Source organism: Globicephala melas, chromosome X (assembly GCF_963455315.2).
Source record: "Globicephala melas chromosome X, mGloMel1.2, whole genome shotgun sequence".
Classification (NCBI taxonomy): domain Eukaryota; kingdom Metazoa; phylum Chordata; class Mammalia; order Artiodactyla; family Delphinidae; genus Globicephala; species Globicephala melas.
Window position 1 is genome coordinate 83,485,365 of NC_083335.1, and position 21,317 is coordinate 83,506,681.

A 21,317-nucleotide genomic window follows, 5' to 3' on the forward strand; every position below is an offset into this window, starting at 1 on the left:
CTGCTTACCACTAGCTATCTATTATATGTTTGGTAGTGTATATATGTCCATGCCACGCTCTCACTTTGTCACTGCTTACCCTCCCCCTCCCCATATCCTCAAGTCCAGTCTCTAGTAGGTCTGTGTCTTTATTCCCGTCTTGCCCCTAGTTTCTTCAGGACCATATTTTTTTGTCTTAGATTCCATATATGTGTGTTAGCATACGGTATTTGTTTTTCTCTTTCTGACTTACTTCACTCTGTATGACAGACTGTAGGTCCAACCACCTCACTACAAATAACTCAATTTCGTTTCTTTTTATGGCTGAGTAATATTCCATTGTATAAATGTGCCACATCTTTACCCATTCATCTATTGATGGACACTTAGGTTGCTTCCATGTCCTGGCTATTGTAAATGGAGCTGCAATGAACATTTTGGTACATGACTCTTTTTGAATTATGGTTTTCTCAAGGTACATGCCCAGTAGTGCGATTGCTGGGTCGTATGGTACTTCTATTTTTAGTTTTCTAAGGAACCTCCACACTGCTCTCCATAGTAGCTGTATCAATTTACATTCCCACCAACAGTGCAAGAGGGTTTCCCTTTTCTCCACACCTCTCCAGAATTTATTGTTTCTAGATTTTTTGATGATGGCCTTTCTAAATGGTGTGAGGTAATACCTCATTGTAGTTTTGATTTACATTTCTCTAATGATTAATGATGTTGAACATTCTTTCATGTGTTTTGTTGGCAATCTGTATATCTTCTTTGGAGAAATGTCTATTTAGGTCTTCTGCCCATTTTTGGATTGGGTGGTTTGTTTTTTAGATACTGAGCTGCATGAGCTGCTTGTAAATTTTGGAGATTAAGCCTTTGTCAGTTGCTTCATTTGCAAATATTTTCTCCCATTCTGAGGGTTGTCTTTTCGTCTTGTTTATGGCTTCCTTTGCTGTGCAAAAGCTTTTAAGTTTCATTAGGTCCCATTTGTTTATTTTTGTTTTTATTTCCATTTCTCTAGGAGGTGGGTCAAAAAGTATCTTGCTGTGATTTATGTCATAGACTGTTCTGCCTATGTTTTCCTCTAAGAGTTTGATAGTGTCTGGCCTTACATTTAGGTCTTTAATCCATTTTGAGTTTATTTTTGTGTATGGTGTTAAGGAGTGTTCTAATTTCATACTTTTACATCTACCTGTCCAGTTTTCCCAGCACCACTTATTGAAGAGGCTGTCTTCTCTCCACTGTATATTCTTGCCTCCTTTATCAAAGATAAGATGACCATATGTGCGTGGGTTTATCTCTGGGCTTTCTATCCTGTTCCATTGATCTATATTTCTGTTTTTGTGCCAGTACCATACTGTCTTGATTACTGTAGCTTTGTAGTATAGTCTGAAGTCTGGGAGCCTGATTCTTCCAGCTCCAGTTTTCGTTCTCAAGATTGCTTTGGGTATTTGGGGTCCTTTTTGTTTCCATACAAATTGTGAAATTTTTATCTTCTAGTTCTGTGAAAAATGTCAGTGGTAGTTTGATAGGGATTGCATTGAATCTGTAGATTGCTTTGGGTAGTAGAGTTATTTTCACAATGTTGATTCTTCCAATCCAAGAACATGGTATATCTCTCCATCTGTTTGTATCATCTTTAATTTCTTTCATCAGTGTCTTATAATTTTCTGCATACAGGTTTTTTGTCTCCTTAGGTAGGTTTATTCCTAGATATTTTATTCTTTTTGTTGCAATGGTAAATGGGAGTGTTTTCTTAATTTCACTTTCAGATTTTTCATCATTAGTGTATAGGAATGCCAGAGATTTCTGTGCATTAATTTTGTATCCTGCTACTTTACCAAATTCATTGATTAGCTCTAGTAGTTTTCTGGTAGCATCTTTAGGATTCTCTATGTATAGTATCATGTCACGTGCAAACAGTGACAGCTGTACTTCTTCTCTTCCGATTTGGATTACTTTTATGTCTTTATTATTCTCTGATTGCTGTGGCTAAAACTTCCAAAACTATGTTGAATAAGAGTGGTGGGAGTGGGCAACCTTGTCTTGTTCCTGATCTTAGTGGAAATGGTTTCAGTTTTTCACCATTGAGGACGATATTGGCTGTGGGTTTGTCATATATGGCCTTTATTATGTTGAGGAAAGTTCCCTCTATGCCTACATTCTGGAAGGAGTCATCAATTTTATACACATCAGTGTATACATGTCAATCCCAATCACCCAATTCATCACACCCCCACCCCCACCCTCCTTTGAAATTCTTAATAATTTTTGAACAAGTGGCTCTGCATTTTAATTTTGCAATGGGACTTGAAAATTATGTAGCTGGTCCTGCCTAAGCTTCTGACATATATTCAACTGCCCAGTGTACAGCTCTACCTCTCTGTCAAAATCTGCACTCATGTCTTTCCTATCTGAACCTTTCTCATATTCTATCTGGTATCATATCTTCAGTTGATGCTAACATCCAGTCACCCAACGCAGAAACCTGAGAACCATCTTTCATTTCTCTTTGTCACTCCATCTCTACATCCAATCCTGCCAGGACCTGCCACCTTAACTTTCTACCTTTTCCTTGAATCATCTTTTCCTTTTCATTACTGCTGCCATTATCTTTTGTCTAGAATACTACAATGCTCCTCTTTAAAAGTTTGTCCTACTTCTAGTCTTACCCTTTCAAACCCATCTTTCATAATGCTACCAAGCAGGGCTACCACATTGCATAATTCCAGGTAACATCATTCACACTGTACAATATAGTAGCCTTACTAACAAGACTGGTTTTTCTTAAATGCAAATATGATTATGTTAGTACCCTTCTGAAAACTCTTCAATGGCACCCCAGTAATACAGGATAAATTCCAAGCTCCTTAGCATTCCATTCAAGCATTCCATGATCCAGGCCTCAACAATGTCTCCTGTCCTTCATCTCATGTTCTATCAATACAGACCTATGCTCAGAATTCCCTGTTCACACCATGCTTTTTTCTCTGCCTGAAATGTTCTCTCCCCAGCCTTCTATTCCTTAACCCTTTTCATCTGGGTAATTTCTATTTCTGCTTCAGAACTCAGTTCAAACAATCTCATTCAGGAAGCTTAGTCTGAAGCTTAGTCTGAAGCTTAACCCTCAACCCCAGGCTGGTCTAGGAATCCCTTCCTCTATCATAGCACTTGTAACTTGTAACACTCTATGATCATTGTTTGTTTATATTCCCCCACCTCTGAGTATAAGCTTCTTAAGAGCTGATACTCAGTGTTCTCAACACCTAACCAAGTGTTAACCCAGGCTGAATTGACCCAAACAAAGACAAACTCTACACTAACCTCAGGATAGTAAATGTTTTTTTCAGAAATCCTCTTAGGACTGTTCAAAATGGCAAAGAGTATGCAAGTAGCCCCATCAGAGAGGAAGAAAATGATAAATATATCCAGGTCTTATATGAAGCTAGTATGCAGTATTTCAGTCATACTGATTGTAAAAAATATTGAAATATTTTCATACTAGCCATTAAATAGCTATTTAGTACTGAGGCTCTCCAACTCCTTCCACTACTCTTCTGGGCCCTTCCCTAAGATTCTCCCAGACCTCTCTGCGATCCAGCCCAACAGGGGCTCCCAGAACCCTGCTCTAGCACTAATGTCTCTTCTGATTGATTATTGCCCCTGCTAAGCCAGTTATTAAAATATTTTGAAGATTACCTCTAAAATTACACTTCCTCAGTTGTGAAGCACTTCCTCTCACAATATTTTCAGCTAATCTTTACGTTTCAGAGTCCTAGGGACCCTGGTTGCTAGGCTTAGACCCTAAGCCGGATAACCAAACATCCACTAGAAAGAGTACACGACATTCAAACGGATATGTAGCATTATCAGGACTGATGTTTTTCAAGCTTTCTCTGGCATTGGATCACCCCCTTTTTTCTTTTTTTTAAAAATAAATTTATTTATTTATTTGGCTGCTTTGGGTCTTTGTTGCTGTGCGGGGGCTTTCTCTAGTTGTGGTGAGCGAGGTCTACTCTTCGTTGTGGTGCACGGGCTTCTCATTGTGGTGGCTTCTCTTGTTGTGGAGCACAGCCTCTAGGCATGCGGGCTTCGGTACTTGTAGTGTGTGGCCTTCAATAGTTGTGTTCAAATAATTAGTATCTGAACTAGGTCTCAGTAGTTGTGGTGCATGGGCTTAGTTGCTCTGTGGCATGTGGGATCTTCCCGGACCAGGGCTTGAACCTGTGTCCCCTGCATTGACAGGCGGATTCTTAACCACTGTGCCACCAGGGAAGTCCTCCCCCCTTTTATTCAAATAAAATTTTTATGTGCATGGCAGGGCAATATACTACTAAGCTAATGTCCAAATACCTTTCTCTTTTCAGTAGAATGTATTAATAAACAAAACATGGAACCAGAAGGTTTGGAACAAATCCAAGGTTGTAGCATATTTAACAAGCTCCTTGTTGATTCTGATACACACTGAACGTTCATCTAAATTCATCATGGAGATGGGATGAGTTGCCAAGATGGAGAGGGCACACACTAGCCTGAAAGAGGAACAATGAGATCTTTGTTGCCAGAGCCTGATTACCAGGCTCTCTTGGACTGCCTAAGCCCCAAGATTCTGATATAATCGAAGGGAGGTGAAAGGATCCCACAAAGCAATTGATATTGGATTTCTGGCCAACACTGCTGAGTGGGAAGTCAAATAGGACATGTTAATTTTTTCTAATTTAATCCATTTAGATTTTTATTGCACTTTAAAAAATGGATATATATGGCAGTTCATCTAATAAGCCTAATACATGAGTTAAAAACCAATACTGTTTTGGCTTCTAAATATAATACCAACTCTGAAGCTACACTTAGTTCTGCAATAAATCTTTAGGTTTGTGTACCTCAAAGTGGCTCAAACATGAAACTTTCAAAATTGTACTTATAATCACAAAGCTTCTGTATTCAAAGTTTATCCCAACACCAACAGTAACATAAAATGAAGCAAGACTACAGTTACAATAAAATTCTATTTTTCTCTATTTCACAAATCAGAGAATCAATTTTATTTTAATTAAGCATTTAAAACATGTTATCTTATTTTTCATTAGACTCTTAATTTGAGATAATTATAGAGCCACATGGAGTTGTAAGAAATAATCCAGAGAGATCCTGTGGACCCTTCATTCAGTTTCCCCCAATGGTAACTATAGTACAGTACCACAACAATGATATTGACATTGATATGATCCACTGATCTCATTCAAATTTCTCCAGTATTACTTGTACTCATTTAAGTATATATTTAGTTCTATACAATTTATCATTTGTGTAGGTTGTGTATCGACCATCATAGTCAAGATACAGAATAGTTCCATCACCACAAGAATCTCTTGTTTTGCCGTTTTATAACCATATCCACTTCCCTCTCTCAACCCTCCCCAGAACCAAAACTCTAAGTCCTGACAACTACTAAACTGTTCACAATTTCTATGATTTTGTCATTTAAATTTTTTTCCATAAATGGAATCATACTGTACATAACTTTTGGGGATTGCCTTTTTTTATTCAGCATAATTACCCGGAGATATTTTTTCTATTAATATATTTTTCAGTTTGCATTTGGTTCTTTTTTATAACTTTTATTTCCTTGCTGAGATTTTCTATTTTTTCATTTGTTTCTAGCATGCTCATAATCGCTCATTGAAGCATCTTTATAATGGCTTCTTTAAAATCTTTGTCAGATAATTCCAACATATGATTCATCTCTGTGTTGGTGTCATTCGATTGTCTTTTCCTTTTAAAGTTGTTTTCCTGGTTCTTGGTATGACAGGTGATTTTTTAATGTATCCTAGATATTTTGGCTATTGCGTTAGGAAAGTCTAGTCCTATGTAAATCCTCCACTTTAGCAGGCAGTCTCCTTGTTTAGTTTTAGCATGTAAGTCCTAGCCGATTTTTGTGTTCCATGATTCCAGTAACAGTTTAATCTTCAGAGCCTTTGCTGTGCTTTGATTGGCTTGGATTAACTGGTAGCTCTTGGGCTCCCATTGGTCTGTGCTGGTTTGGCTTGTGGAGGCAGAAGTTCCTTCCCCAGGATAGATTGTGTGGTGTCTCTAATTGGGGAAAGGGAGTCTCCATGAAGAAGAACACTTTCTGCACTTGGGCCACTTGTTGTTGCTGGATCCCTCCACCCAGGGCATCCTGGCCAGTCTGTGTTGGGGAGGGGATTCTCAGGACCATGGATGCAAAGAAGCTTCCAGGCTGGATCACTTGTTCTAGAGGGATCCCGCTTGCAGAAGGCTCCCTGGCTATCCAGTATCTCTCAGTGGGGAAGGGAATCTCAAGGACCACAGAACAAAGGGGTTTATTTCCAGGATTTATAGTTACACCTAGTGGGGAGGAGAAGAGAGCAATGATTCTATGCCATCTTATCTGGACCAGAAGACCTCTTTATTCTCTTTTATGCTAGTTAAGATGTCTGAGTATTGAACTAATCTCTTTCTTTTTATAAATGGTATAGAGCACTTAAAAATTATTGTTTTGCTCTACGTTTAAGAAACTTAACTTCATCTCTCATTTCTACAGCCAACTGGGTTATTCACCAATAAATTAACTGAGACATTCACTGGTGTTTTATTCAATATTATCACTTAGAAAAAATTTTTCTTGAAGTGTAACACAAATACAGAAAAGTGAACGAATTTTAAGTTTACACACCAGCAAATTACCACAAAATTAACACATTAATATAGTATTACTTTTGATTAAAAAATAACGTGGATATCTATTTCACAAAAATGTGAACATACTTAACACTACTGAACTGTACACTTAAAAATGATTAAGGTGGTAAATTTTATGTTATATGTTTTTTACCAAATTAAAAAAAAAAGGAATCTGTGGAGACAAAACACCTAACTTCTGAAAAATACCAACAATGCCTCCAGACTCACAGCCTAGCAGAGGTGACTGGAGCAAATTCCTAGTATGTCTTCAGCTCCTTTTCCTCCTACATATTCAGTCAAACAGTTATTGATGGTTTTTATCTATGAAAGAAAATAAAGAAATGTGGCATCTGTTGCACCTTAAGTGTTGTGGGAAAAGCAAAGCACAGCTGCTCTAGCTGAAGTCGGGGTGGTATAGCAGCCCTGCCATTTTCACTTGACTTTTCATCACACAGTCATCCTGTCAACAGGACTGTTGTGAAAATTAAGTGAAATAAAATAGGTGAAAGGTCTTCTACATGGCAGGTGTTCTTTAAAAGTTTGTTGAATATGGAGACAAATGAGAGGGTAATACAGACTCATAAACACATGCTGCGGACATCTCTAAAGAGGAAAACCAGGGAAGAACAGTCAAGAAGTAGGACTTACTTTGTGTGCGAAGCATCATTTTTGGATAATGATTTATAAATGATATCCCATTTAACCCTCTACAATTAATGCTAAAGAACTATTAATTTTCCCACTTGACAAATGAAAAAACTGAAGCTCAGTAGGGCATATATCTTTTTGGATTATAGTTTGCTCCAGATATATGCCCAGGAGTGGGATTGCTGGACCGTATGGTAGCTCTATTTTTAGTTTTTTAAGGAACCTCCATACTGTTCTCCACAGTGGCTGGACCAGTTTACATTCCCACCAACAGTGTAGGAGGGTTCCCTTTACTCCACACCCTCTCCAGCATTTATTGTTTGTAGATTTTTTGATGAGAGCCATTCTGATGGGTGTGAGGTGATACCTCATTGTATCAATAGTTTTGATTTGCATTTCTCTAATAATCAGTGATGTTGGGCATTTTTTCATGTGCTTTTTAGCTATCTGTATGCCTTTTGGAGAAAACCATAATTCAAAAAGATACATGCACCCCAATGTTCATTGCAGCACTATATACAATAACCAGGACATGGAAGCAACCTAAATGTCCATCAACAGAGGAATGGATAAAGAAGATATGGTACATACATACAGTGGAATATTACTCAGCCATAAAAAAGAACGAAATACATTTGTAGCAACATGGATGGACCTAGAGATTGTCATACTGAATGAAGTAAGTCAAAGAGAGAAAGACAAATATCATATGATATCACTTATATGTGGAATCTAAAAAAAAAAGGGTACAAATGAACTTATCTACAAAACAGAAATAGAGTTACAGATGTTGAAAACAAACTTATCATTACTGGGGATAAAGGGGGGAGGGATAAATTGGAAGATTGGGATTGACATATACACAGTACTATATATAAAACAGATAGGGCTTCCCTGGTGGCGCAGTAGTTGAGGGTCTGCCTGCCAATGCAGGGGACGTGGGCTCGTGTCCCGGTCCGGGAGGATCCCACATGCCGCAGAGTGGCTGGGCCCATGAGCCATGGCTGCTGAGCCTGTGCGTCTGGAGCCTGTGCTCCGCAACGGGAGGGGCCACAGCAGTGAGAGGCCCGCGTACTGAAAAAAAAAATCAACAAAAAAACAAAAAACCAAAAAAAACAGATAACTAATAAAGACCTACTGTATAGCACAGGGAACTCTACTCAATACTCTGTAATGGCCTATATGGAAAAAGAATCTAAAAAAGAGTGGATATATGTATATGTATAACTGATTCACTTTGCTGTACACCTAAATCTAACACAACACTGTAAAACAACTATACTCCAATAAAAAAATTAAATTAAAAAAAAGAAAGATTAGTGCAACTAGGCCTATGGACACAAAGTTTAAAAAATAAAGTAACAGAACCAGGATTTGAATATCTACTCTTCTAGCCTAGTTACAAAGCCAAGCTTGTCCAAAGAATAAGGCTCAAACCCATTTTCATGGAGTGCAATAATCCAGCCCCAGCAGATCTTCCTAGACTTCTCTCTCCACTTCTCCACCTTGTATTTTACACTCTAGTAACTGAATAATCAATCCCTCTCTCATCCTTACCCCCTTAACCAACCATTACACCTTTACATGCTGCTGTTTCTCACTTCTGTGCTTTGTTCCTAATGCCCTCAACTTGGCATCCTCTCCCTCTCCTAGTTACATGGCTAAGTCACCTCTTCTTGGAAATCTTCTCAAATCCCCATTGTCCCTGTCTCCTTAACCTGCCCACCCTCATATACTCCCACTATTCTCTTTGCTTATTTATATTGAATTGCTGTTGTATATTTACTTCTATGTGAGCTCCTTGAAGGCAAGAACCATTTCTTATTCATCTATATTGGTCTAACATGATTCCTGGAACATACTTGTTATCCAATAAATGTTTGTTCAATGAATAAATGATTGAGTGAACAGATAAATGACTCTAAACAGTGTTTTTTCCTCTTCAGCCATTCATCTATCTTGTTCTGAATTTTGGAACCATATTCTTGTGCAAACCACCTCTGCAGTTATTATTTATTTAATATTTTTCTTTAACTCAAGTCACTTTTCAATATTTTTAATCAACTTAGCCTTGTTCTAAGCAGTATCTATAGAATCATGGGCTGTATGTATATACATATACATATCTCCAATACATATTTCAGTTACATTAAGATGACTATTGAAATTTTTAAAATGCTTATCCTTTTACCTCTTAAATCACCTTGTGACCCTCCAGTGGTATACATACCATGCTAAGGAAATAATCACCTAACGTCACTGCTGCTGTTGCATGCAGCCTGGATCTGATGGGCAGAGGAAGCTGGGGAGGTAAATGGCAGCTGGATACCCTTGTGCTAATATAACTAGGGCAGGTGACTGAGTCAATACTGAGACGATCTTGACTAAGGAAAGAAATCCCTAAACAGCAGCAGTTGCCCATGACACTGCTTGACCAGTCTCTGGAGTATGTAATCCCAGACTTGACCCTGGGATGTCCATGTGATGCAAGGGGTTAAGCCCAGCTATTCCTGGCCCCATCACAATGTACCTGTTTTGTTAAAATTGAGTTCTGGCCCCAAGTTGTGAGTTCAAGCCTTCCCTGGGTGGTACACAGTGTGTAGTACTGAATATGAGACAGTATAGCCTAGTGCTGATTCTTAACTGGATGACCTGGAGCAAATTTTCTGAACTTAAATTTTCTCACCTGTAAAATATGTATGTTATATATATACCTCATGCAATGGTTCTCAATCCTGGCTGTACATTATAATTATCTGGGGAGATTTTTTAAAAATATTTTTTTCAGAAATTGTAATTTAATTGGTGCAGTGGAGCTTGGGCCCTGATACTGCTTTTCAAGTTGTCCAATGTGCAGCTAAGGTTGAGAATCACTGAGTTGATTGGAGAATTAAATGAAAGCATTTATAAAGCACCTGGAACATGGTAAATACACAAGAAATGTAAGCTATTATTAATGTTATCATCATTACTAACAGGCTTATTCTTTGGTTATCCTTTCTAGTTTCCATTCTGGTAGCCTATCCACAACATGCCTTACTCTGAGAAGCCCACACATCTCCTGCCCCAAAGACCAGGCCAGCTGTCTGAATCATGTTTTCTGATGATGGCTTTGAACATCATCCTCTGCCTTCATAGCACAACCTCTGTGCCTGGGACCACACGTATTCCACACACCCTGATTGAAACCACCCATGACCAAGTTTCTGGGTGATTGTGAACAAGCCCCCTGGCCTGCTTCTCTGTAGAATGAGGTAGAGCAATGGCAATCACACATTGCCTCCCCCCTCCCTTATCCAGGGACATCAGGTTACAAGAGAACAAGCTGTTCTTCTATCTTAGTAATGGGGTGGGGGAAGGGGATGAGGCCAGCTGTATGCATATGAGTCGCATATGAGCTGCATATGAAACTCAGGTGAGTTTTCTGTTATGGAGGGTGTTTTTCTTTTTTTTCCCATACCATCAGTGACTGAAGCTGGTTTTGAGCCTAAGGAAGGCTGTTAACGTGGCTACATGCTAATGATCATCCTAAAGGCAATAGTTAATGTTTATTGAATGTCATGCACTGTGTCAAAGTGCTTATATAAGGATGATCTTATTTAATCTCCAGAGCAACCCTTGGAGACAAGGTCTATTTTTATCATCTTCATTTTTCAAATAAGAAAACTAAGAGGCCCAAGAGAGGTTAAGTAGCTTGTCTGAAGGTAGCAGGTGAGAGATCCCAAGAAATCTGGCTCTAGAGACTGTGCTTTTACTCAGATTTCTGAACTTAGTCCTAGAGATGCAAAAGACCTGAGAGATCTCCCAATCCAACCCCCTTATGTTATCAGTGGGGGCAACTGAGAACCAACTAGGGAAAGGAACATTTTCCTGAACCATGGGCCTATTTTAAGAAAATTCATTTAATGAATACTTATTGAGCACCTAATGCCAGGTCCTGTGCTGGGTGCTAAAGATACAGAGTTTCTAAAAAAAACAAAAATCCTTGCCCTAATGAAGCTGATATTGTAGGGGAGAGACAGTCTATAAACAAACTAGCAAAATAAATGTAGTATATTAGAAGTTGATAAATACTACATGAGAAATAAAACAAGGAAGAGGCAAAAGGAGTATAGGGGTGACTGAAAATTTAAACAGAGAAGTCAGGGAAGATCTCACTGAAAAAAGACATTATTTTAATTAAGACCTGAAGGAGGTTAGGGAGTGAATTATTTGCATATTTGGGAGAAGATTTTTCCAGGCAGAGCTTGCTTATGTCAAGGACCAGCAAGGAAGAAAGTGTGGCTGAAGCAGAGTGAGCATGAGGCAAAGTAGTGGGACCTAATATTATAGAGATGAAGAGGAGACAAATCATGCAGGGATTTGTAGGCCATTAAAAGACCTTTGACTGTTACTCTGAATGAGCTAATAAGTCATTGGAGGATTTGGCGTAGAGGAGTGATATGATCTGACTTGAGAATTGAAACTATCCCTCTGGCTGTTGTAAGGAAAATAGGGAGGTGAGTATGGAAGCTATAGTGAGTGAATGGTGGCTTAGAACAAAACGGTAGTGGTGAAAAGGATAAAAACGTGGCCAATTTTTGAGAAAATTTGAAGGTAGACCCAGTTGTAAGGAAGAGTAGTTGTGAAGTGTGAGAGAAAGAGAAAAGTCAAGAATGTCTGGTTCAGACTCCTCCATCACACTCCCTGTTGGGCCCAAGGATTTCTTTAGCCCAGCAACTGCCATTAATTTTCATCCTGTCTTCCTGTCTTAGTTTTGTTTTTTTTTAAAGCAATTTCTCATTCTAACTCCTCTTGCTATTTTAAGATGTTGGGAGTAGGAGTTTATTAATTAATTAATTTATTTTTGCTGTGTTGTGTCTTCGTTTCTGTGCGAGGGCTTTCTCTAGTTGTGGCAAGCGGGGGCCACTCTTCATCACGGTGCGTGGGCCTCTCACTATCGCAGCCTCTTTTGTTGCGGAGCACAGGCTCCAGACGCACAGGCTCAGTAGTTGTGGCTCACGGGCCTAGTTGCTCCGTGGCATGTGGGATTCTCCCAGACCAGGGCTCGAACCTGTGTCCCCTGCATTAGCAGGCAGATTCTCAACCACTGCGCCACCAGGGAAGCCCCCTGTCTTAGTTTTAATCCAACTCCTAGGATACTCTGGAGAGTCTACTGTCATCTTAGGGAATCATGGGAAAAAGACGAAGCCAGCAGAATTATTGAGCCACTGTAGTAAAGGTGAGGCAACTTGGTCTGAGGTGCCCTATTCTGATCTGAATTATCTGCCCCAGGACCACTGTGAGAAAAGAGAATATTCTGAAATTTGAGACCATTTGTGCTCATTTGCCTGCTGGATAAGGCAGTCATTATGGCCTGAACAGGAAATGGTGCAACTCCCCCAACCCCTCCTGCAGATGGTCAGCAGAGGCCTACTTGACAGCCTGCAGACAGAACCCCAGGGGGAAGAATCCACTCTACTCCAGTTAGAGGTCATCTTTAAGAAGTGCTTCAGATCCCATGGCAGACATTTAGAATCCAGAATGGGGTAAACTCTTTGGTTTTCTATTTTAGGTGACAGCTGTACGTTAAGATATTTGCAGACACATGAAAAGTAAAAGGTTTTGCTCCTCCTCTCCTCCCTGATTTTTGAGTCCTGACTACCAGGATTTATAGTTTCAAGATTCTTGAGAATAGCAGCTAATCCTAGTCATGCATGCACCTCTAACAACTGCATTTCCAGGAAGATATTTGTCAAATTAAGAGTTTCCTTAGCAGACCCCAAAAATAAAATGACACTTCATTAGAGAGGAAAGAGGGTGTACAAGGAAATAAAGGGAGATCAGAGTCCCACCAGGGTCCCTGGGCCATGCGTTTCCACAGTTATTCACTCCTATCTTCCAGAACTGGACTGGTGTAGATGAAAGGGATGGGGCAATGCAGACATCTCCAGAGTCTAGCAGTGACATATGGATCAATATCAATAAGAGAAGTTGAACTATAGCTTCCTTCCTTTCTAGCTGTCCTCAGCCCAGTGGTAATACCCCCAGAGGGATCACTACCCCTAGGAAGGGTGGGTACACATGTGGGGCAGTTTCCCTAGCCTAAGCCAGCCTTTGGTCATACTTGCCAACTGGAAGGCACCCCCAACCCAAGGCTGTAGGGTTTTCAGTAGTCTGAGCCACAAGCCACCAGGAGAAGAAAACGATTTTTTTTAAGTGAATGTTTTCACTAGAAATTCCACTTTGATGGGCCTTTGAGGACTCACTGACTAAAAAACTTTAAAATAATTATTTTGAAAGCTCTGCTGTGTACTGTACAAGTCCTAAAGTAATAGTCATAGCCTCTATTAATGGTGACCTACTCTGTGCTGGATACATTATAAACTTTTATTCATTTAATCTTCACGGAAACCTAACAGAATTAGCATTGACATACCCATTTGAAAGGTGAGGAAATGGAGGCCACCACTGACTTTGTCCTGTGTCACATAACTAATCAATGGCAGATTCAGCGTTTAAAGCTGGGTTGGCCATGCTTGTTCTACAATTGTTGCAAGTGTTTCTAGAATACAAGACCCTTTGATGTTGGCTCCCTCCTTATCTATCAAACTCTCCTATCTCATGGTTACCCCATGTGGGCCTCTATCAGCACACACCCTCATGAAAATATCCTGCACACTCCAGGAGGTAAATAGGGTATTAGTTAAGATGTAGGCTCTAGAACCAGACTGTCTGGATTCATAATGCCATTTCAGCCACTTTCCTGTGGTGTGGCCTCAGGTTCCTTATCTGTAAAATTGTAATAATAATAGTCTCTACTTCATTGGGTTGTTTTGAGGATTAAATGAGATAGTGCACGTAAAGCTCTTAGAATGGTGCTTGGCACAGAGTAAGAATTCTTTAAGTATTAAGTAGTATTATTGCTGGCTCTGGGCCTTTCCTATTTCTGTTACATTTTCTTTGAAGAGTTCCCAGGATCTTCTTTCCAGGTACTTCTTAACTAACCTTCAGCTCAAACCCCACATCCTCCAAGATTTCCCTGACCATCACAACTTTCCAGTACTTCATATCTGGACATATTACCCACTCTGTGTTCTCAGTCCCTAGGCTATGCTTTGAACCTAGAAGGTACTCAATAAGTCCTTATGGAGATGTATAAATGTGTGAATAAAGGAGTCATGTTGCTAGCTGTTTTTCTTTTGTGAAGACTCTTCCCAGCTGCCCTCCCCTCTCCTGCCCAATTAAGCAATGCAGGCATTCCTCTTCTTTTATAGTTTAGTTTAACAAGGCTTGGATTTCAGGGTAGGATATTTTTGCCCAGGCAACTTGCTCATTTCTTATTCTCTGCCTGGTCTCCAGGAGACAGATTAACCTAACTTGCTAACACTTTGCCTTCCTGACTGGGTGCCTTAGCTACATAGTGAGAAAAGTGTATCTTTCCTTCTTTTTTTTTCTTTTTTCTTTTACCAGTTTGAGGATTTGAGGGGATTATGGGGGATTCTGATTTGAGGTTTTGAAGCTTCTCTTCCTAGTCCAATTCATTCCACTCTGTACTTACTCTACCTGGGTGATCACATTCATTCACATAATTTTAATTACCACTTCTCTGTTAATGGCTCCCACGCAGTGTTGTGCTGGTAAATATTTAACCACTGGTTTTCTGAGGGAAAAAAAGAACTTCTTGATTTGTAGTATTTGCTAATTTCCCTTGTGTAAATACTTCCACCATGGTGGATTTCAAGTTACCAACAGAACACAGAGATGGGAAGAGATACAAGATAGCATACTATCATATAACATTTCTACCATACAAATCCAAAACTGTGGGCTTCCCTGGTGGCGCAGTGGTTGAGAGTCCGCCTGCCGATGCAGGGGACACGGGTTCATGCCCCGGTCCGGGAAGATCCCACATGCCGCGGAGCAGTTGTGCCCGTGAGCCATGGCCGCTGAGCCTGTGCGTCCGGAGCCTGTGCTCCGCAACGGGAGAAGCCACAACAGTGAGAGGGCCGCGTACCGCAAAAAAAATAAAAATAAAAATAAAAATAAAAAAATGTAAATAACCTCAAGAGCATAGAAAATAATAAAATAAATAGGAAGTGGTGAGTTTTGAGTATTTACCTTTGTTTTTAATAAATTTATTTAATTATAAGTTTATATAATTTAATTTTAAATAACCGTTATGTTTGACAACCAGCTCATTAAATCCCTGAAAATTTAGCAGTTTCTCATGAGCCGTTACAAGTTGGCTCCAGCCCACCACTGCTCCCATGTGACTGTCTCCCAAACATATGTCTGCAGCCCAGATTGCTCTCCTCAATTCCAGACCTATGTACACAATCCACAATTCAACTCTACTTGGATGTTCAACAGACACCTCTAACACATTTCAACAATTACATTCTCAATAAATTCCCACTGTCCGAAGTCTACCTTACACTTTGTCTTCCCTGTCTCAGAAAATAGCACCACTAGTCACCAGTCACCCAAGCCAGAAACCTGGGAATCATCTTTGGCTTCTTTTTCTAAGCTACTCAATATCCCTGAGCCTTTTCAATCCTAACTTATTAGCCCCTCTCCCCCTGCTATTGCCTTAGTTTAGGCTTCTTCATCTCATGCCTAGAACATGACAGCAATCTCCTAACTGGTCTCCCTGAATTTCCACCCTTTCTCCCTACTAATCTATCCTACACTAAATGACTAGAAGGAAATTCAAACCTCACCATGTCATTATCAAGCTTAAAACTCCTCAGTGAAGATTGACTTCCAGACCACTCCCCAGTGAAACTGGTGAAAAGTATTTTAAAAACAATAATTTAAATCTCTGGAAATGGTCCTAAGGGCAAACAGCAAATGAAGAAACATCTATTCAAGAAAAGCTGCAAAAATTCAGTAAAAAAGGTGAGAATCTGTGGTATTTGCACCAAGATCACACCCTCCATCCCCCTCCCAGCACAGCAAAGTGAGTAACTGCACTCTAGACTTCTGCAGCTGATAACACAAGGTTCCCTCTACCCCATCTCCCAATCAGAGGGCTTTCTTCCCACGAGAAGCAAGACTTCAGCGTTTCTCATCCTGCCCTCAGGTACCTGTTGCTAAGGATAAATCCTGGGTGACTGTGGTCAAAAAGTGGTGTCTCACTTTTTCCACCCAGCCCCCACTCGGGCATGGAGACTCTGCCTTGAGGAGACATGCTGAGAATACTGCGGCCTTCATCATCCTTTCCCTGCCTCATTAAGTGGTAATTACATGGCAGGAGAGGAAAGCTGAGAGGACTTCAGGTTACTAACTGCCCCCATCCACCAAGAGATCAGCTCCTGGAGTGGGAGTGTTACTCAGAGAGAAGCTTGCCATTTCCTCACTAGCTCCAGAGCATTGGCTCAGGGATTTTGCCTGGGGGGTGGGGGGAAGAAGCAAACCATAAAAAAGATAGATCCTGATCTCTTACCAAAGGAAATGATTCTGTTTGCAACAGAGCTTGAAGATGTACAAGGCTAAGGAAACTCTCAAGAGCAGTGGAGGTTGCAGTGAAAAGCAATTGGGAGGACTGGGAGGAGGTTCAAGGATTTTAATAAAGATACAGTCTAGGCTGTGGACAGGCTAGTTTGCAGGACAGAACTGGGGGATAAGACAGCTGTGAGGAGCCCTCTTAGGGTCAGAACAAATATCAAACACTGAACTCAGAAACTATTGCTTCTGAGAAAATGGAAATCCTGGAGTTTAAAAATATAATAATTGGACTTCCTGCTTCTGGTTCCTCCTAAGGAGCTGGGAAGTTGCCACTCAATCCTAAAACAAGTAAGAAGCTGAACAGACCAAAACATCAACAAATCTTCTTGGATCCATAAAAGAAATGAAGACACAAGGCAAACTTTTGCTGCCAACGTTAGAGAGACAGGCAAATAAAGGCTCTCACAGATTACTGCAGCAGAGACTCACCTGCAGAAAGCACCAGGGAACCAGTGCCCGCCTAGGAAGTTCTGAACTGTAATTGACGAATTGCTGGAGTCTGAGTGCAGAAAACTCTGAAAGTTAAAAACTCCATGGGGACCCAGTTGTGGTAGGGTCCCACAGTATTGTGGGATTTACCTCCAGGATCTCAACCAGTTTCCATATTATCAGAGAAAATCCCCTCAGGCTTCTAGCAGAGGGAAGGGAAAAACAACCATTCTGAAATACACCAGAGAACTGTTCTTAACAAGAACTGTTCTTAACAAGAACTGTTCTTAACTGTTCTTAACTGTTCTGCCCTCAGCAGAACCTAATTAACCAGAGCCTAACCTGCAGGAGTATTATCAGAACTTCTCAGGGGAAGAGAAATATCCAAATCTAGCTGTTGCTAGCCATCCTCTCCCACCTAAGGAGGGAGAAAAAGACTGAGAAACAGTCGTGAAGTTCAAAGTCCAGAGGTATAGGCACATTAAAAGACTGGGACCTAATCATAGAACTATAGAATGCTTCCCCTCCCCACCCCACTTCACCACCACATTACTAAAGGCCTATTTGCAACATTTTTTTTTTTGAGGTACGCGGGCCTCTCACTGTTGTGGCCTCTCCCGCTGTGGAGCACAGGCTCCCGACGCACAGGCCCAGCGGCCATGGCTCACGGGCCCGGCTGCTCTGCAGCATGTGGGATCTTCCCAGACTGGGGCACGAACCCGTGTCCCCTGCATCGGCAGGCAGACTCTCAACCACTGCACCACCAGGGAAGCCCTTTGCAACATTTTTTAACCTGGTATATCAGGTCCAGCTATCAAGAAAAAATTACAAGGCAAGTCAAAAATTAAAAACACAGTTTGAAGAGACAGAGTAAGCAATAGAACAAGACATGGCAAGGATGTTGGAATTACCAGACAGGGAATTTAAAACAACTGTAATTAATATGCTAAGGGCTTTAATGGATGAAGTAGACAACATGCAAAAATACATGGACAATGTAAACAGAGGGATGGGAATCCTAGAAAGAATCAAAAAGAAATTCTAGATATAAGAAAACTCTAGATATAAGGGAAAAAAAACCTCTATATATAAGAAAAGAAAAATTCCTTTGATGGGCCCCTTAGTAGACTGGATATGGCCAAAGAGAGGATCTCTGTGCTGGAGGATATACCAATAGAATCCTCAAAAACCTAAGAGAAAACAAATACTGAAAGAAAACAGAACAGATATCCAAGGACTATAGAATAACTTTTGAATTGGAATATCAGAAGGAGAAGAAAGACAAAAAGGAACAAAAGAAATATTTGAAACAATGATGACTGAGAATTTCCCCAGATTAATGTCAGACACCAAACCATAGATGCAGGAAGCTCAAAGAACACTGAGCAAGTTAAATGTCCAAAAAGCTATACCTAGGCATATCATTTTCAAGTTCCAGAAAGTAAACCATAAAGAAAAATCCTAAAAGAAGTCAAAGGGGAAAAAACACCTTACCTATAGAGGAACAAAGATAAGAATTACATCCAATTTCTCTTCAGAACCATGCAAGTGAGATGAGAGTGGCGTGAAATATTTAGTGTTGAGAAAAAATAACTACCAACCTAGAATTCTGTACCCAGCAAAATTATTCTTCAAAAGTGAAGGAGAAATAAAGACTTTCTCAGACAAAAAACAATTGAGGAAATTTGTTACTAGTAGATCTACCTTGAAAGAAATGTTAAGAGAAGTTCTGTGGAGAGAAGGTAAATAATATAGGTCTAAATCTTGGATCTACATAAAGAAAGAAAAAGCATCAAAGAAGGAATAAATAAAGCTAAAATTAAAAGTTTTATTTTTCTTAATTGATCCAACAGGTAACAGCTTATTCAAAATAAAAAATAGATACAATGTATCAATTATGTATGCTAATGTATATATCTTATATATATATGCTTATGTATGCTTATATGTAAAATGAATAACAAGAATGATATAAGAGACAGGAAGAAGGATTATTTTGTTATTATAAGATACAAATGTTATTTGAAAATAGACTTAGATTAGTTATAAATGTATATTGCAAACTCTAGGGCAACCACTAAAAAAGTATAACTAATATGCTAAGAAAGCATAAAATGCTCAACTAAAACAACAAAAGGCAGAAAAAGAGTGGAAGACAAGAATAGGAAAAAAGAACAAAGGCAACAGATCAATAATAGTAATTAATATAGTACATAGTAATACCATATCAATAATCACTTTTATCTTTTAATTGAATATTGTTGATGTACAATATTATATTAGCTTCTGGTGTAGTACATAATGATTGACATTTGCATACATTATGAAATGTGAAATGACAATCATTATGGAATGATCACGACTATAAGTCTGGTAACAATCTGTCCCTATACAAAGTTATTACAATATTAATGACAATACATTTTATGCTGTATATTACATCCCCATAACACATTATATAATTGGAGGTTTGTATTTCCCCTACACATATTTTGCCAACCTCCACAAGCCCCTTCACTATGGCAACAACCTGTTTGTTCTCTGTATCTATGACTCTGTTTCTGTTTTGTTGTTTGTTCATTTGTTTTGCTTTTTAGATTCCACATATTAGTGAGATCTTGTGGTATTTGTCTTTCTCCCTCTGACTTATTTCACTTAGTATAATACCCTCTAGGACCATCCATGTTGTCACAAATGGCAAGATTTCATTTCTTATGACTGAGTAATATTCAGTTATAATATATAACATCTTCTTTGTCCATTCATATATTGATGGACACGTATTGCTTCCATATCCTGACTATTGTAAATAATACTGAAAAGAACATTGAAGAGCATATAACTTTAGGAATCATTGTTTTTGTTTTCTTTGGGTAAATACCCAGAAATGGAATTGCTACATCATATGGTAATTCTATTTTTAACTTCTTGAGGAAACTCCATACTATTTTCCATAGTGGCTGCACCAATTTACAATCCTGACAGTGCATGAGGGCTCCCTTTTCTCCACATCCTAGCAAAACCTTGTATTTGTTGTCTTTTTGATGATAGCAATTCTGACAGATAGATGTGAGGTGGTATCTCATTGTCATTTTAATTTGCATTTCCCTGATGATTAGTAACGTTGAGTATTTTTCATGTGTCTCTTGGTCATCTGTATGCCTTCTTTGGAATAATGTCTATTCAGGTCCTCTACCCATTTTTTACTAGGTTTTTTATGTTGAGTTGTGTAAATTTTTTTTAATATATTGGATAATAACCCCTTATCAAATATACATTTTGCAAATATCTTCTCCCATTCAGTAGGCTGCATTTTCATCTTGTTGATAGTTTTCTTCACTGTGCAAAAGTTTTTTAGTTTTATTAGGTCCCATTTGTTTATTTTTGCTTTTGTTTCCCTTGTCTGAGGTGACATAGTCAAAAAAATATTGCTAAGATGGATGCCAAAGAGCATACAGCCTATGTTTCCTTTTAGGAGTTTTATGGTTTCAGGTTTTATATTTAAGTCTTTAATCCAGTTTGAGTTTATTTTTGTGTATGGTGTTAGAAAGCAGTTTGATTCTTTTACATGTAGCTGTCTGGTTTTCCCAACACCATTTATTGATGAGTCTGTCCTGCCTAATTTGTCATAGATTAATTGACCATAGATGTATGGGTTTATTTTTGGGCTCCCTATTCTGTTCCATTGATCTATGTGTCTGTTTTTGTGCCAATACCATCCGGTTTTGATTACTGTGGCTTCATAGTATAGTTTGAAATCAGGGCGTGTGATACCTTCAGGTTTGTTCTTCTTTCTCAAGATTATGTTTTGGTTATTGAGGGTCCTTCATGTTTCTATACAAATTTTATGATGACTTGTTCTAGTTCTGTGAAAAATGTCTTTGGTATTTTGATAGAGATTACATTAAATCTATAGATTGCTTTGGGTAGTATGGTCATTTTAACAATATTAATTCTTTCAATCCACGAGCGTGTATCTATCTATTTGTTTGTGTGATCTTCATTTCTTTCATGTGTCTTATTGGTTTCCAAGTACAAGTCCTCTTTGCATAGATTTATTCCTAGGT